The following is a 15325-nucleotide window of genomic DNA, read 5'->3' on the forward strand; positions in this document are numbered from 1 at the left end:
ATTATTTATTGCAATTTCAATTCATTATAAAAGAAATGTAGGACAACATTGCCTCTGGTGGGATTCAAAACCACAACTTTTGACTGCCTTCTTTACATTACTCTTGAAAGCCAAAGCAGTATCCATTGTGCCACAGAGCCAATCTTTTTAGGATGTCGGACAGAAATGATCAAATAAAATAATGAGCTAGCAGCTGCTCATCAACTTTATAAAGTTGTTAGGAATCTATGATCCTGGATTTATGTTGAGCATTGAATAGCAAAAATGATATTCAACATGTCAAACCATACAATGCAGTTGGTTAAGTGTTAAGTCGACTCAAAAGGCATAGCACAGATAAAACAGCAAGGAGTTTAACAACTCCATATAAGAAGGTTTTGCAATTCCCTTAATGTAATATCTTATTCATCAAGCAGTGGAAACTTCAAGAGTGCATCTTCTTAAACATAACACACTGCCTGAACAGGAACTTCAAACCTGGACACTCATATTAAAAGTCTGCTGTGCCACTCACTGAACTATCCAGTGTCTACTAACTTTCATCTTCAATTCATCTTAAAACAATGTGGAAGGATACCAACTGACACTACATTTATGAATATGATTGCATATATTGACAAGCATTATGTAGCGTTTGATAGTGAACTGATATTTCAAACTTTTGAAACCTCAGCATTAAATGTCATCTATTTTAAGTCCTGAAATATGTACTATCTCATTTTCTGCTGACTTAGAATTCATGCTTCTTCAGTGACAGTATACAATTGAGAAAGGGCCGAAACTCCTACTATCTAGTAAATTATATTTTCATCAGTACACCTGACAATTTCCTCTTGCATATTGATTATACAATGTTTTCTATTCAAGCACTCTTTGTTTAAAACAGGCCTTCTTTCAAAGGCTATTTTGGTAAATGATTTTGGGTGAAGCTGAAGCTGCATTGTTTATTGCTATTTCAATTCGTTATGAAAGAAATTGAGCAATAATATTGACTCTGGTGGGATTCGAACCCACAGCCTTTGAATGCCTTTTTTAACATTTTCCTAGAAGTCCAATGCGCTATCCATTGCGCCACAGAGCCAACCTGCACCAAGAAACTTTTCAGAAATTCTGAAATAAAATAATGAGCAAGCAACTGATGATCAACTTTACAAAGTTGATAGGATACTATAATCATGGTTACATGTTGAGCATTGCATGGGGAAAAAGATATTCAACATGCCAAACTACATGATACAGTTGGATAAGTCTACTCAAAAGGCCTCTGACGGATAAAATCTTGACAATTTAAAAAACTCCATTTAAGAAGGTTTTGCAATTCTGTCAATGTAATATCTTGTTCATCATGCAATAGAAACTAAAAGAGTACTTCTTCTTAAACATAGCACCCCGCCTGAACAGGGACTTGAACCCTGGACCCTCAGATTAAAAGTCTGATGCTCTACCGACTGAGCTATCCAGGCTCTGCTTACTCTAATCTTCAAATCACATTAAAACAATTTGGAAGGATACCAAGCTTACATTTACTGACAATCATTTATTATTATCATTACATATATTGATAATCAATACGTAGAGTTTTATCATGAATTGATATTTCAAGCTTTTGACATCTCAGCATTATATTTTATCTCTTTAAGTCCTGAAATTTGTACCATCTCATTTTCTGCTGATTCGGAATTCATGCTTCTTCATTGACAATACACAATCAAGAAAGGACCAAAAACTCTTACTGCCTAATACATTATATTTTACTCAGTATACCTGTCAATTTCCTCTTATATGTAGATTATACAATATTTTCTATTCAAGTGGTGTCGGTTGAAAATAGGCCTTCTTTCAAAGGCCATTTTGGTGAATGATTTCAGAGCAAGAAGAAGCTGCATTATTTATTGCAATTTCAATTCATTATAAAAGAAATGTAGGACAACATTGCCTCTGGTGGGATTCAAAACCACAACTTTTGAATGCCTTCTTTACATTACTCTTGAAAGCCAAAGCACTATCCATTGTGCCACAGAGCCAATCTTTTTAGGATGTCGGACAGAAATGATCAAATAAAATAATGAGCTAGCAGCTGCTCATCAACTTTATGAAGATGTTAGGAATCTATGATCCTGGATTTATGTTGAGCATTGAATAGCAAAAATGATATTCAACATGTCAAACCATACAATGCAGTTGGTTAAGTGTTAAGTCGACTCAAAAGGCATAGCACAGATAAAACAGCAAGGAGTTTAACAACTCCATATAAGAAGGTTTTGCAATTCCCTTAATGTAATATCTTATTCATCAAGCAGTGGAAACTTCAAGAGTGCATCTTCTTAAACATAACACACTGCCTGAACAGGAACTTCAAACCTGGACACTCATATTAAAAGTCTGCTGTGCCACTCACTGAACTATCCAGTGTCTACTAACTTTCATCTTCAATTCATCTTAAAACAATGTGGAAGGATTCCAACCGACACTATATTTATGAATATGATTGCATATATTGACAAGCATTATGTAGCGTTTGATAGTGAACTGATATTTCAAACTTTTGAAACCTCAGCATTAAATGTCATCTATTTTAAGTCCTGAAATATGTACTATCTCATTTTCTGCTGACTTAGAATTCATGCTTCTTCAGTGACAGTATACAATTGAGAAAGGGCCGAAACTCCTACTATCTAGTAAATTATATTTTCATCAGTACACCTGACAATTTCCTCTTGCATATTGATTATACAATGTTTTCTATTCAAGCACTCTTTGTTTAAAACAGGCCTTCTTTCAAAGGCTATTTTGGTAAATGATTTTGGGTGAAGCTGAAGCTGCATTGTTTATTGCTATTTCAATTCGTTATGAAAGAAATTGAGCAATAATATTGACTCTGGTGGGATTCGAACCCACAGCCTTTGAATGCCTTTTTTAACATTTTCCTAGAAGTCCAATGCGCTATCCATTGCGCCACAGAGCCAACCTGCACCAAGAAACTTTTCAGAAATTCTGAAATAAAATAATGAGCAAGCAACTGATGATCAACTTTACAAAGTTGATAGGATACTATAATCATGGTTACATGTTGAGCATTGCATGGGGAAAAAGATATTCAACATGCCAAACTACATGATACAGTTGGATAAGTCTACTCAAAAGGCCTCTGACGGATAAAATCTTGACAATTTAAAAAACTCCATTTAAGAAGGTTTTGCAATTCTGTCAATGTAATATCTTGTTCATCATGCAATAGAAACTAAAAGAGTACTTCTTCTTAAACATAGCACCCCGCCTGAACAGGGACTTGAACCCTGGACCCTCAGATTAAAAGTCTGATGCTCTACCGACTGAGCTATCCAGGCTCTGCTTACTCTAATCTTCAAATCACATTAAAACAATTTGGAAGGATACCAACCTTACATTTACTGACAATCATTTATTATTATCATTACATATATTGATAATCAATATGTAGAGTTTTATCATGAATTGATATTTCAAGCTTTTGACATCTCAGCATTATATTTTATCTCTTTAAGTCCTGAAATTTGTACCATCTCATTTTCTGCTGATTCGGAATTCATGCTTCTTCATTGACAATACACAATTAAGAAAGGACCAAAAACTCTTACTGCCTAATACATTATATTTTACTCAGTCTACCTGTCAATTTCCTCTTATATGTAGATTATACAATATTTTCTATTCAAGTGGTGTCGGTTGAAAAAAGGGCTTCTTTCAAAGGCCATTTTGGTGAATGATTTCAGAGCAAGAAGAAGCTGCATTATTTATTGCAATTTCAATTCATTATAAAAGAAATGTAGGACAACATTGCCTCTGGTGGGATTCAAAACCACAACTTTTGACTGCCTTCTTTACATTACTCTTGAAAGCCAAAGCAGTATCCATTGTGCCACAGAGCCAATCTTTTTAGGATGTCGGACAGAAATGATCAAATAAAATAATGAGCTAGCAGCTGCTCATCAACTTTATAAAGTTGTTAGGAATCTATGATCCTGGATTTATGTTGAGCATTGAATAGCAAAAATGATATTCAACATGTCAAACCATACAATGCAGTTGGTTAAGTGTTAAGTCGACTCAAAAGGCATAGCACAGATAAAACAGCAAGGAGTTTAACAACTCCATATAAGAAGGTTTTGCAATTCCCTTAATGTAATATCTTATTCATCAAGCAGTGGAAACTTCAAGAGTGCATCTTCTTAAACATAACACACTGCCTGAACAGGAACTTCAAACCTGGACACTCATATTAAAAGTCTGCTGTGCCACTCACTGAACTATCCAGTGTCTACTAACTTTCATCTTCAATTCATCTTAAAACAATGTGGAAGGATACCAACCGACACTATATTTATGAATATGATTGCATATATTGACAAGCATTATGTAGCGTTTGATAGTGAACTGATATTTCAAACTTTTGAAACCTCAGCATTAAATGTCATCTATTTTAAGTCCTGAAATATGTACTATCTCATTTTCTGCTGACTTAGAATTCATGCTTCTTCAGTGACAGTATACAATTGAGAAAGGGCCGAAACTCCTACTATCTAGTAAATTATATTTTCATCAGTACACCTGACAATTTCCTCTTGCATATTGATTATACAATGTTTTCTATTCAAGCACTCTTTGTTTAAAACAGGCCTTCTTTCAAAGGCTATTTTGGTAAACGATTTTGGGTGAAGCTGAAGCTGCATTGTTTATTGCTATTTCAATTCGTTATGAAAGAAATTGAGCAATAATATTGACTCTGGTGGGATTCGAACCCACAGCCTTTGAATGCCTTTTTTAACATTTTCCTAGAAGTCCAATGCGCTATCCATTGCGCCACAGAGCCAACCTGCACCAAGAAACTTTTCAGAAATTCTGAAATAAAATAATGAGCAAGCAACTGATGATCAACTTTACAAAGTTGATAGGATACTATAATCATGGTTACATGTTGAGCATTGCATGGGGAAAAAGATATTCAACATGCCAAACTACATGATACAGTTGGATAAGTCTACTCAAAAGGCCTCTGACGGATAAAATCTTGACAATTTAAAAAACTCCATTTAAGAAGGTTTTGCAATTCTGTCAATGTAATATCTTGTTCATCATGCAATAGAAACTAAAAGAGTACTTCTTCTTAAACATAGCACCCCGCCTGAACAGGGACTTGAACCCTGGACCCTCAGATTAAAAGTCTGATGCTCTACCGACTGAGCTATCCAGGCTCTGCTTACTCTAATCTTCAAATCACATTAAAACAATTTGGAAGGATACCAACCTTACATTTACTGACAATCATTTATTATTATCATTACATATATTGATAATCAATATGTAGAGTTTTATCATGAATTGATATTTCAAGCTTTTGACATCTCAGCATTATATTTTATCTCTTTAAGTCCTGAAATTTGTACCATCTCATTTTCTGCTGATTCGGAATTCATGCTTCTTCATTGACAATACACAATTAAGAAAGGACCAAAAACTCTTACTGCCTAATACATTATATTTTACTCAGTCTACCTGTCAATTTCCTCTTATATGTAGATTATACAATATTTTCTATTCAAGTGGTGTCGGTTGAAAAAAGGGCTTCTTTCAAAGGCCATTTTGGTGAATGATTTCAGAGCAAGAAGAAGCTGCATTATTTATTGCAATTTCAATTCATTATAAAAGAAATGTAGGACAACATTGCCTCTGGTGGGATTCAAAACCACAACTTTTGACTGCCTTCTTTACATTACTCTTGAAAGCCAAAGCAGTATCCATTGTGCCACAGAGCCAATCTTTTTAGGATGTCGGACAGAAATGATCAAATAAAATAATGAGCTAGCAGCTGCTCATCAACTTTATAAAGTTGTTAGGAATCTATGATCCTGGATTTATGTTGAGCATTGAATAGCAAAAATGATATTCAACATGTCAAACCATACAATGCAGTTGGTTAAGTGTTAAGTCGACTCAAAAGGCATAGCACAGATAAAACAGCAAGGAGTTTAACAACTCCATATAAGAAGGTTTTGCAATTCCCTTAATGTAATATCTTATTCATCAAGCAGTGGAAACTTCAAGAGTGCATCTTCTTAAACATAACACACTGCCTGAACAGGAACTTCAAACCTGGACACTCATATTAAAAGTCTGCTGTGCCACTCACTGAACTATCCAGTGTCTACTAACTTTCATCTTCAATTCATCTTAAAACAATGTGGAAGGATACCAACTGACACTACATTTATGAATATGATTGCATATATTGACAAGCATTATGTAGCGTTTGATAGTGAACTGATATTTCAAACTTTTGAAACCTCAGCATTAAATGTCATCTATTTTAAGTCCTGAAATATGTACTATCTCATTTTCTGCTGACTTAGAATTCATGCTTCTTCAGTGACAGTATACAATTGAGAAAGGGCCGAAACTCCTACTATCTAGTAAATTATATTTTCATCAGTACACCTGACAATTTCCTCTTGCATATTGATTATACAATGTTTTCTATTCAAGCACTCTTTGTTTAAAACAGGCCTTCTTTCAAAGGCTATTTTGGTAAATGATTTTGGGTGAAGCTGAAGCTGCATTGTTTATTGCTATTTCAATTCGTTATGAAAGAAATTGAGCAATAATATTGACTCTGGTGGGATTCGAACCCACAGCCTTTGAATGCCTTTTTTAACATTTTCCTAGAAGTCCAATGCGCTATCCATTGCGCCACAGAGCCAACCTGCACCAAGAAACTTTTCAGAAATTCTGAAATAAAATAATGAGCAAGCAACTGATGATCAACTTTACAAAGTTGATAGGATACTATAATCATGGTTACATGTTGAGCATTGCATGGGGAAAAAGATATTCAACATGCCAAACTACATGATACAGTTGGATAAGTCTACTCAAAAGGCCTCTGACGGATAAAATCTTGACAATTTAAAAAACTCCATTTAAGAAGGTTTTGCAATTCTGTCAATGTAATATCTTGTTCATCATGCAATAGAAACTAAAAGAGTACTTCTTCTTAAACATAGCACCCCGCCTGAACAGGGACTTGAACCCTGGACCCTCAGATTAAAAGTCTGATGCTCTACCGACTGAGCTATCCAGGCTCTGCTTACTCTAATCTTCAAATCACATTAAAACAATTTGGAAGGATACCAAGCTTACATTTACTGACAATCATTTATTATTATCATTACATATATTGATAATCAATACGTAGAGTTTTATCATGAATTGATATTTCAAGCTTTTGACATCTCAGCATTATATTTTATCTCTTTAAGTCCTGAAATTTGTACCATCTCATTTTCTGCTGATTCGGAATTCATGCTTCTTCATTGACAATACACAATCAAGAAAGGACCAAAAACTCTTACTGCCTAATACATTATATTTTACTCAGTATACCTGTCAATTTCCTCTTATATGTAGATTATACAATATTTTCTATTCAAGTGGTGTCGGTTGAAAATAGGCCTTCTTTCAAAGGCCATTTTGGTGAATGATTTCAGAGCAAGAAGAAGCTGCATTATTTATTGCAATTTCAATTCATTATAAAAGAAATGTAGGACAACATTGCCTCTGGTGGGATTCAAAACCACAACTTTTGAATGCCTTCTTTACATTACTCTTGAAAGCCAAAGCACTATCCATTGTGCCACAGAGCCAATCTTTTTAGGATGTCGGACAGAAATGATCAAATAAAATAATGAGCTAGCAGCTGCTCATCAACTTTATGAAGATGTTAGGAATCTATGATCCTGGATTTATGTTGAGCATTGAATAGCAAAAATGATATTCAACATGTCAAACCATACAATGCAGTTGGTTAAGTGTTAAGTCGACTCAAAAGGCATAGCACAGATAAAACAGCAAGGAGTTTAACAACTCCATATAAGAAGGTTTTGCAATTCCCTTAATGTAATATCTTATTCATCAAGCAGTGGAAACTTCAAGAGTGCATCTTCTTAAACATAACACACTGCCTGAACAGGAACTTCAAACCTGGACACTCATATTAAAAGTCTGCTGTGCCACTCACTGAACTATCCAGTGTCTACTAACTTTCATCTTCAATTCATCTTAAAACAATGTGGAAGGATTCCAACCGACACTATATTTATGAATATGATTGCATATATTGACAAGCATTATGTAGCGTTTGATAGTGAACTGATATTTCAAACTTTTGAAACCTCAGCATTAAATGTCATCTATTTTAAGTCCTGAAATATGTACTATCTCATTTTCTGCTGACTTAGAATTCATGCTTCTTCAGTGACAGTATACAATTGAGAAAGGGCCGAAACTCCTACTATCTAGTAAATTATATTTTCATCAGTACACCTGACAATTTCCTCTTGCATATTGATTATACAATGTTTTCTATTCAAGCACTCTTTGTTTAAAACAGGCCTTCTTTCAAAGGCTATTTTGGTAAATGATTTTGGGTGAAGCTGAAGCTGCATTGTTTATTGCTATTTCAATTCGTTATGAAAGAAATTGAGCAATAATATTGACTCTGGTGGGATTCGAACCCACAGCCTTTGAATGCCTTTTTTAACATTTTCCTAGAAGTCCAATGCGCTATCCATTGCGCCACAGAGCCAACCTGCACCAAGAAACTTTTCAGAAATTCTGAAATAAAATAATGAGCAAGCAACTGATGATCAACTTTACAAAGTTGATAGGATACTATAATCATGGTTACATGTTGAGCATTGCATGGGGAAAAAGATATTCAACATGCCAAACTACATGATACAGTTGGATAAGTCTACTCAAAAGGCCTCTGACGGATAAAATCTTGACAATTTAAAAAACTCCATTTAAGAAGGTTTTGCAATTCTGTCAATGTAATATCTTGTTCATCATGCAATAGAAACTAAAAGAGTACTTCTTCTTAAACATAGCACCCCGCCTGAACAGGGACTTGAACCCTGGACCCTCAGATTAAAAGTCTGATGCTCTACCGACTGAGCTATCCAGGCTCTGCTTACTCTAATCTTCAAATCACATTAAAACAATTTGGAAGGATACCAACCTTACATTTACTGACAATCATTTATTATTATCATTACATATATTGATAATCAATATGTAGAGTTTTATCATGAATTGATATTTCAAGCTTTTGACATCTCAGCATTATATTTTATCTCTTTAAGTCCTGAAATTTGTACCATCTCATTTTCTGCTGATTCGGAATTCATGCTTCTTCATTGACAATACACAATTAAGAAAGGACCAAAAACTCTTACTGCCTAATACATTATATTTTACTCAGTCTACCTGTCAATTTCCTCTTATATGTAGATTATACAATATTTTCTATTCAAGTGGTGTCGGTTGAAAAAAGGGCTTCTTTCAAAGGCCATTTTGGTGAATGATTTCAGAGCAAGAAGAAGCTGCATTATTTATTGCAATTTCAATTCATTATAAAAGAAATGTAGGACAACATTGCCTCTGGTGGGATTCAAAACCACAACTTTTGACTGCCTTCTTTACATTACTCTTGAAAGCCAAAGCAGTATCCATTGTGCCACAGAGCCAATCTTTTTAGGATGTCGGACAGAAATGATCAAATAAAATAATGAGCTAGCAGCTGCTCATCAACTTTATAAAGTTGTTAGGAATCTATGATCCTGGATTTATGTTGAGCATTGAATAGCAAAAATGATATTCAACATGTCAAACCATACAATGCAGTTGGTTAAGTGTTAAGTCGACTCAAAAGGCATAGCACAGATAAAACAGCAAGGAGTTTAACAACTCCATATAAGAAGGTTTTGCAATTCCCTTAATGTAATATCTTATTCATCAAGCAGTGGAAACTTCAAGAGTGCATCTTCTTAAACATAACACACTGCCTGAACAGGAACTTCAAACCTGGACACTCATATTAAAAGTCTGCTGTGCCACTCACTGAACTATCCAGTGTCTACTAACTTTCATCTTCAATTCATCTTAAAACAATGTGGAAGGATACCAACCGACACTATATTTATGAATATGATTGCATATATTGACAAGCATTATGTAGCGTTTGATAGTGAACTGATATTTCAAACTTTTGAAACCTCAGCATTAAATGTCATCTATTTTAAGTCCTGAAATATGTACTATCTCATTTTCTGCTGACTTAGAATTCATGCTTCTTCAGTGACAGTATACAATTGAGAAAGGGCCGAAACTCCTACTATCTAGTAAATTATATTTTCATCAGTACACCTGACAATTTCCTCTTGCATATTGATTATACAATGTTTTCTATTCAAGCACTCTTTGTTTAAAACAGGCCTTCTTTCAAAGGCTATTTTGGTAAATGATTTTGGGTGAAGCTGAAGCTGCATTGTTTATTGCTATTTCAATTCGTTATGAAAGAAATTGAGCAATAATATTGACTCTGGTGGGATTCGAACCCACAGCCTTTGAATGCCTTTTTTAACATTTTCCTAGAAGTCCAATGCGCTATCCATTGCGCCACAGAGCCAACCTGCACCAAGAAACTTTTCAGAAATTCTGAAATAAAATAATGAGCAAGCAACTGATGATCAACTTTACAAAGTTGATAGGATACTATAATCATGGTTACATGTTGAGCATTGCATGGGGAAAAAGATATTCAACATGCCAAACTACATGATACAGTTGGATAAGTCTACTCAAAAGGCCTCTGACGGATAAAATCTTGACAATTTAAAAAACTCCATTTAAGAAGGTTTTGCAATTCTGTCAATGTAATATCTTGTTCATCATGCAATAGAAACTAAAAGAGTACTTCTTCTTAAACATAGCACCCCGCCTGAACAGGGACTTGAACCCTGGACCCTCAGATTAAAAGTCTGATGCTCTACCGACTGAGCTATCCAGGCTCTGCTTACTCTAATCTTCAAATCACATTAAAACAATTTGGAAGGATACCAACCTTACATTTACTGACAATCATTTATTATTATCATTACATATATTGATAATCAATATGTAGAGTTTTATCATGAATTGATATTTCAAGCTTTTGACATCTCAGCATTATATTTTATCTCTTTAAGTCCTGAAATTTGTACCATCTCATTTTCTGCTGATTCGGAATTCATGCTTCTTCATTGACAATACACAATTAAGAAAGGACCAAAAACTCTTACTGCCTAATACATTATATTTTACTCAGTCTACCTGTCAATTTCCTCTTATATGTAGATTATACAATATTTTCTATTCAAGTGGTGTCGGTTGAAAAAAGGGCTTCTTTCAAAGGCCATTTTGGTGAATGATTTCAGAGCAAGAAGAAGCTGCATTATTTATTGCAATTTCAATTCATTATAAAAGAAATGTAGGACAACATTGCCTCTGGTGGGATTCAAAACCACAACTTTTGACTGCCTTCTTTACATTACTCTTGAAAGCCAAAGCAGTATCCATTGTGCCACAGAGCCAATCTTTTTAGGATGTCGGACAGAAATGATCAAATAAAATAATGAGCTAGCAGCTGCTCATCAACTTTATAAAGTTGTTAGGAATCTATGATCCTGGATTTATGTTGAGCATTGAATAGCAAAAATGATATTCAACATGTCAAACCATACAATGCAGTTGGTTAAGTGTTAAGTCGACTCAAAAGGCATAGCACAGATAAAACAGCAAGGAGTTTAACAACTCCATATAAGAAGGTTTTGCAATTCCCTTAATGTAATATCTTATTCATCAAGCAGTGGAAACTTCAAGAGTGCATCTTCTTAAACATAACACACTGCCTGAACAGGAACTTCAAACCTGGACACTCATATTAAAAGTCTGCTGTGCCACTCACTGAACTATCCAGTGTCTACTAACTTTCATCTTCAATTCATCTTAAAACAATGTGGAAGGATACCAACCGACACTATATTTATGAATATGATTGCATATATTGACAAGCATTATGTAGCGTTTGATAGTGAACTGATATTTCAAACTTTTGAAACCTCAGCATTAAATGTCATCTATTTTAAGTCCTGAAATATGTACTATCTCATTTTCTGCTGACTTAGAATTCATGCTTCTTCAGTGACAGTATACAATTGAGAAAGGGCCGAAACTCCTACTATCTAGTAAATTATATTTTCATCAGTACACCTGACAATTTCCTCTTGCATATTGATTATACAATGTTTTCTATTCAAGCACTCTTTGTTTAAAACAGGCCTTCTTTCAAAGGCTATTTTGGTAAATGATTTTGGGTGAAGCTGAAGCTGCATTGTTTATTGCTATTTCAATTCGTTATGAAAGAAATTGAGCAATAATATTGACTCTGGTGGGATTCGAACCCACAGCCTTTGAATGCCTTTTTTAACATTTTCCTAGAAGTCCAATGCGCTATCCATTGCGCCACAGAGCCAACCTGCACCAAGAAACTTTTCAGAAATTCTGAAATAAAATAATGAGCAAGCAACTGATGATCAACTTTACAAAGTTGATAGGATACTATAATCATGGTTACATGTTGAGCATTGCATGGGGAAAAAGATATTCAACATGCCAAACTACATGATACAGTTGGATAAGTCTACTCAAAAGGCCTCTGACGGATAAAATCTTGACAATTTAAAAAACTCCATTTAAGAAGGTTTTGCAATTCTGTCAATGTAATATCTTGTTCATCATGCAATAGAAACTAAAAGAGTACTTCTTCTTAAACATAGCACCCCGCCTGAACAGGGACTTGAACCCTGGACCCTCAGATTAAAAGTCTGATGCTCTACCGACTGAGCTATCCAGGCTCTGCTTACTCTAATCTTCAAATCACATTAAAACAATTTGGAAGGATACCAAGCTTACATTTACTGACAATCATTTATTATTATCATTACATATATTGATAATCAATACGTAGAGTTTTATCATGAATTGATATTTCAAGCTTTTGACATCTCAGCATTATATTTTATCTCTTTAAGTCCTGAAATTTGTACCATCTCATTTTCTGCTGATTCGGAATTCATGCTTCTTCATTGACAATACACAATCAAGAAAGGACCAAAAACTCTTATTGCCTAATACATTATATTTTACTCAGTATACCTGTCAATTTCCTCTTATATGTAGATTATACAATATTTTCTATTCAAGTGGTGTCGGTTGAAAATAGGCCTTCTTTCAAAGGCCATTTTGGTGAATGATTTCAGAGCAAGAAGAAGCTGCATTATTTATTGCAATTTCAATTCATTATAAAAGAAATGTAGGACAACATTGCCTCTGGTGGGATTCAAAACCACAACTTTTGAATGCCTTCTTTACATTACTCTTGAAAGCCAAAGCACTATCCATTGTGCCACAGAGCCAATCTTTTTAGGATGTCGGACAGAAATGATCAAATAAAATAATGAGCTAGCAGCTGCTCATCAACTTTATGAAGTTGTTAGGAATCTATGATCCTGGATTTATGTTGAGCATTGAATAGCAAAAATGATATTCAACATGTCAAACCATACAATGCAGTTGGTTAAGTGTTAAGTCGACTCAAAAGGCATAGCACAGATAAAACAGCAAGGAGTTTAACAACTCCATATAAGAAGGTTTTGCAATTCCCTTAATGTAATATCTTATTCATCAAGCAGTGGAAACTTCAAGAGTGCATCTTCTTAAACATAACACACTGCCTGAACAGGAACTTCAAACCTGGACACTCATATTAAAAGTCTGCTGTGCCACTCACTGAACTATCCAGTGTCTACTAACTTTCATCTTCAATTCATCTTAAAACAATGTGGAAGGATTCCAACCGACACTATATTTATGAATATGATTGCATATATTGACAAGCATTATGTAGCGTTTGATAGTGAACTGATATTTCAAACTTTTGAAACCTCAGCATTAAATGTCATCTATTTTAAGTCCTGAAATATGTACTATCTCATTTTCTGCTGACTTAGAATTCATGCTTCTTCAGTGACAGTATACAATTGAGAAAGGGCCGAAACTCCTACTATCTAGTAAATTATATTTTCATCAGTACACCTGACAATTTCCTCTTGCATATTGATTATACAATGTTTTCTATTCAAGCACTCTTTGTTTAAAACAGGCCTTCTTTCAAAGGCTATTTTGGTAAATGATTTTGGGTGAAGCTGAAGCTGCATTGTTTATTGCTATTTCAATTCGTTATGAAAGAAATTGAGCAATAATATTGACTCTGGTGGGATTCGAACCCACAGCCTTTGAATGCCTTTTTTAACATTTTCCTAGAAGTCCAATGCGCTATCCATTGCGCCACAGAGCCAACCTGCACCAAGAAACTTTTCAGAAATTCTGAAATAAAATAATGAGCAAGCAACTGATGATCAACTTTACAAAGTTGATAGGATACTATAATCATGGTTACATGTTGAGCATTGCATGGGGAAAAAGATATTCAACATGCCAAACTACATGATACAGTTGGATAAGTCTACTCAAAAGGCCTCTGACGGATAAAATCTTGACAATTTAAAAAACTCCATTTAAGAAGGTTTTGCAATTCTGTCAATGTAATATCTTGTTCATCATGCAATAGAAACTAAAAGAGTACTTCTTCTTAAACATAGCACCCCGCCTGAACAGGGACTTGAACCCTGGACCCTCAGATTAAAAGTCTGATGCTCTACCGACTGAGCTATCCAGGCTCTGCTTACTCTAATCTTCAAATCACATTAAAACAATTTGGAAGGATACCAACCTTACATTTACTGACAATCATTTATTATTATCATTACATATATTGATAATCAATATGTAGAGTTTTATCATGAATTGATATTTCAAGCTTTTGACATCTCAGCATTATATTTTATCTCTTTAAGTCCTGAAATTTGTACCATCTCATTTTCTGCTGATTCGGAATTCATGCTTCTTCATTGACAATACACAATTAAGAAAGGACCAAAAACTCTTACTGCCTAATACATTATATTTTACTCAGTCTACCTGTCAATTTCCTCTTATATGTAGATTATACAATATTTTCTATTCAAGTGGTGTCGGTTGAAAAAAGGGCTTCTTTCAAAGGCCATTTTGGTGAATGATTTCAGAGCAAGAAGAAGCTGCATTATTTATTGCAATTTCAATTCATTATAAAAGAAATGTAGGACAACATTGCCTCTGGTGGGATTCAAAACCACAACTTTTGACTGCCTTCTTTACATTACTCTTGAAAGCCAAAGCAGTATCCATTGTGCCACAGAGCCAATCTTTTTAGGATGTCGGACAGAAATGATCAAATAAAATAATGAGCTAGCAGCTGCTCATCAACTTTATAAAGTTGTTAGGAATCTATGATCCTGGATTTATGTTGAGCATT

General features: G+C 34.5%; 16 non-coding genes across 16 annotated transcripts; all 16 read right to left on the reverse strand.

The window, feature by feature from the left end:
- Positions 1 to 989: 989 nt before the first annotated feature.
- On the reverse strand, positions 990 to 1081 carry TRNAR-UCU (transfer RNA arginine (anticodon UCU)). The gene is given in 2 exon segments: positions 990 to 1025; positions 1045 to 1081. It is a non-coding gene; the product is annotated as a tRNA-Arg (tRNA).
- Positions 1082 to 1390: 309 nt separating this feature from the next.
- On the reverse strand, positions 1391 to 1463 carry TRNAK-UUU (transfer RNA lysine (anticodon UUU)). Its single transcript has one exon. It is a non-coding gene; the product is annotated as a tRNA-Lys (tRNA).
- Positions 1464 to 2873: 1410 nt separating this feature from the next.
- TRNAR-UCU (transfer RNA arginine (anticodon UCU)) lies at positions 2874 to 2965 on the reverse strand. The gene is given in 2 exon segments: positions 2874 to 2909; positions 2929 to 2965. It is a non-coding gene; the product is annotated as a tRNA-Arg (tRNA).
- Positions 2966 to 3274: 309 nt separating this feature from the next.
- On the reverse strand, positions 3275 to 3347 carry TRNAK-UUU (transfer RNA lysine (anticodon UUU)). Its single transcript has one exon. It is a non-coding gene; the product is annotated as a tRNA-Lys (tRNA).
- Positions 3348 to 4757: 1410 nt separating this feature from the next.
- Positions 4758 to 4849, reverse strand: TRNAR-UCU (transfer RNA arginine (anticodon UCU)). The gene is given in 2 exon segments: positions 4758 to 4793; positions 4813 to 4849. It is a non-coding gene; the product is annotated as a tRNA-Arg (tRNA).
- A 309-nt stretch (positions 4850 to 5158) lies between these two features.
- TRNAK-UUU (transfer RNA lysine (anticodon UUU)) lies at positions 5159 to 5231 on the reverse strand. The gene has a single exon. It is a non-coding gene; the product is annotated as a tRNA-Lys (tRNA).
- A 1410-nt stretch (positions 5232 to 6641) lies between these two features.
- TRNAR-UCU (transfer RNA arginine (anticodon UCU)) lies at positions 6642 to 6733 on the reverse strand. Its single transcript is given in 2 exon segments — positions 6642 to 6677; positions 6697 to 6733. It is a non-coding gene; the product is annotated as a tRNA-Arg (tRNA).
- A 309-nt stretch (positions 6734 to 7042) lies between these two features.
- TRNAK-UUU (transfer RNA lysine (anticodon UUU)) lies at positions 7043 to 7115 on the reverse strand. Its single transcript has one exon. It is a non-coding gene; the product is annotated as a tRNA-Lys (tRNA).
- A 1410-nt stretch (positions 7116 to 8525) lies between these two features.
- On the reverse strand, positions 8526 to 8617 carry TRNAR-UCU (transfer RNA arginine (anticodon UCU)). Its single transcript is given in 2 exon segments — positions 8526 to 8561; positions 8581 to 8617. It is a non-coding gene; the product is annotated as a tRNA-Arg (tRNA).
- A 309-nt stretch (positions 8618 to 8926) lies between these two features.
- On the reverse strand, positions 8927 to 8999 carry TRNAK-UUU (transfer RNA lysine (anticodon UUU)). Its single transcript has one exon. It is a non-coding gene; the product is annotated as a tRNA-Lys (tRNA).
- Positions 9000 to 10409: 1410 nt separating this feature from the next.
- Positions 10410 to 10501, reverse strand: TRNAR-UCU (transfer RNA arginine (anticodon UCU)). Its single transcript is given in 2 exon segments — positions 10410 to 10445; positions 10465 to 10501. It is a non-coding gene; the product is annotated as a tRNA-Arg (tRNA).
- Positions 10502 to 10810: 309 nt separating this feature from the next.
- TRNAK-UUU (transfer RNA lysine (anticodon UUU)) lies at positions 10811 to 10883 on the reverse strand. The gene has a single exon. It is a non-coding gene; the product is annotated as a tRNA-Lys (tRNA).
- A 1410-nt stretch (positions 10884 to 12293) lies between these two features.
- On the reverse strand, positions 12294 to 12385 carry TRNAR-UCU (transfer RNA arginine (anticodon UCU)). Its single transcript is given in 2 exon segments — positions 12294 to 12329; positions 12349 to 12385. It is a non-coding gene; the product is annotated as a tRNA-Arg (tRNA).
- Positions 12386 to 12694: 309 nt separating this feature from the next.
- Positions 12695 to 12767, reverse strand: TRNAK-UUU (transfer RNA lysine (anticodon UUU)). Its single transcript has one exon. It is a non-coding gene; the product is annotated as a tRNA-Lys (tRNA).
- A 1410-nt stretch (positions 12768 to 14177) lies between these two features.
- On the reverse strand, positions 14178 to 14269 carry TRNAR-UCU (transfer RNA arginine (anticodon UCU)). The gene is given in 2 exon segments: positions 14178 to 14213; positions 14233 to 14269. It is a non-coding gene; the product is annotated as a tRNA-Arg (tRNA).
- A 309-nt stretch (positions 14270 to 14578) lies between these two features.
- On the reverse strand, positions 14579 to 14651 carry TRNAK-UUU (transfer RNA lysine (anticodon UUU)). Its single transcript has one exon. It is a non-coding gene; the product is annotated as a tRNA-Lys (tRNA).
- Positions 14652 to 15325: the final 674 nt, after the last annotated feature.

Source organism: Pleurodeles waltl, unplaced genomic scaffold (assembly GCF_031143425.1).
Source record: "Pleurodeles waltl isolate 20211129_DDA unplaced genomic scaffold, aPleWal1.hap1.20221129 scaffold_197, whole genome shotgun sequence".
Classification (NCBI taxonomy): domain Eukaryota; kingdom Metazoa; phylum Chordata; class Amphibia; order Caudata; family Salamandridae; genus Pleurodeles; species Pleurodeles waltl.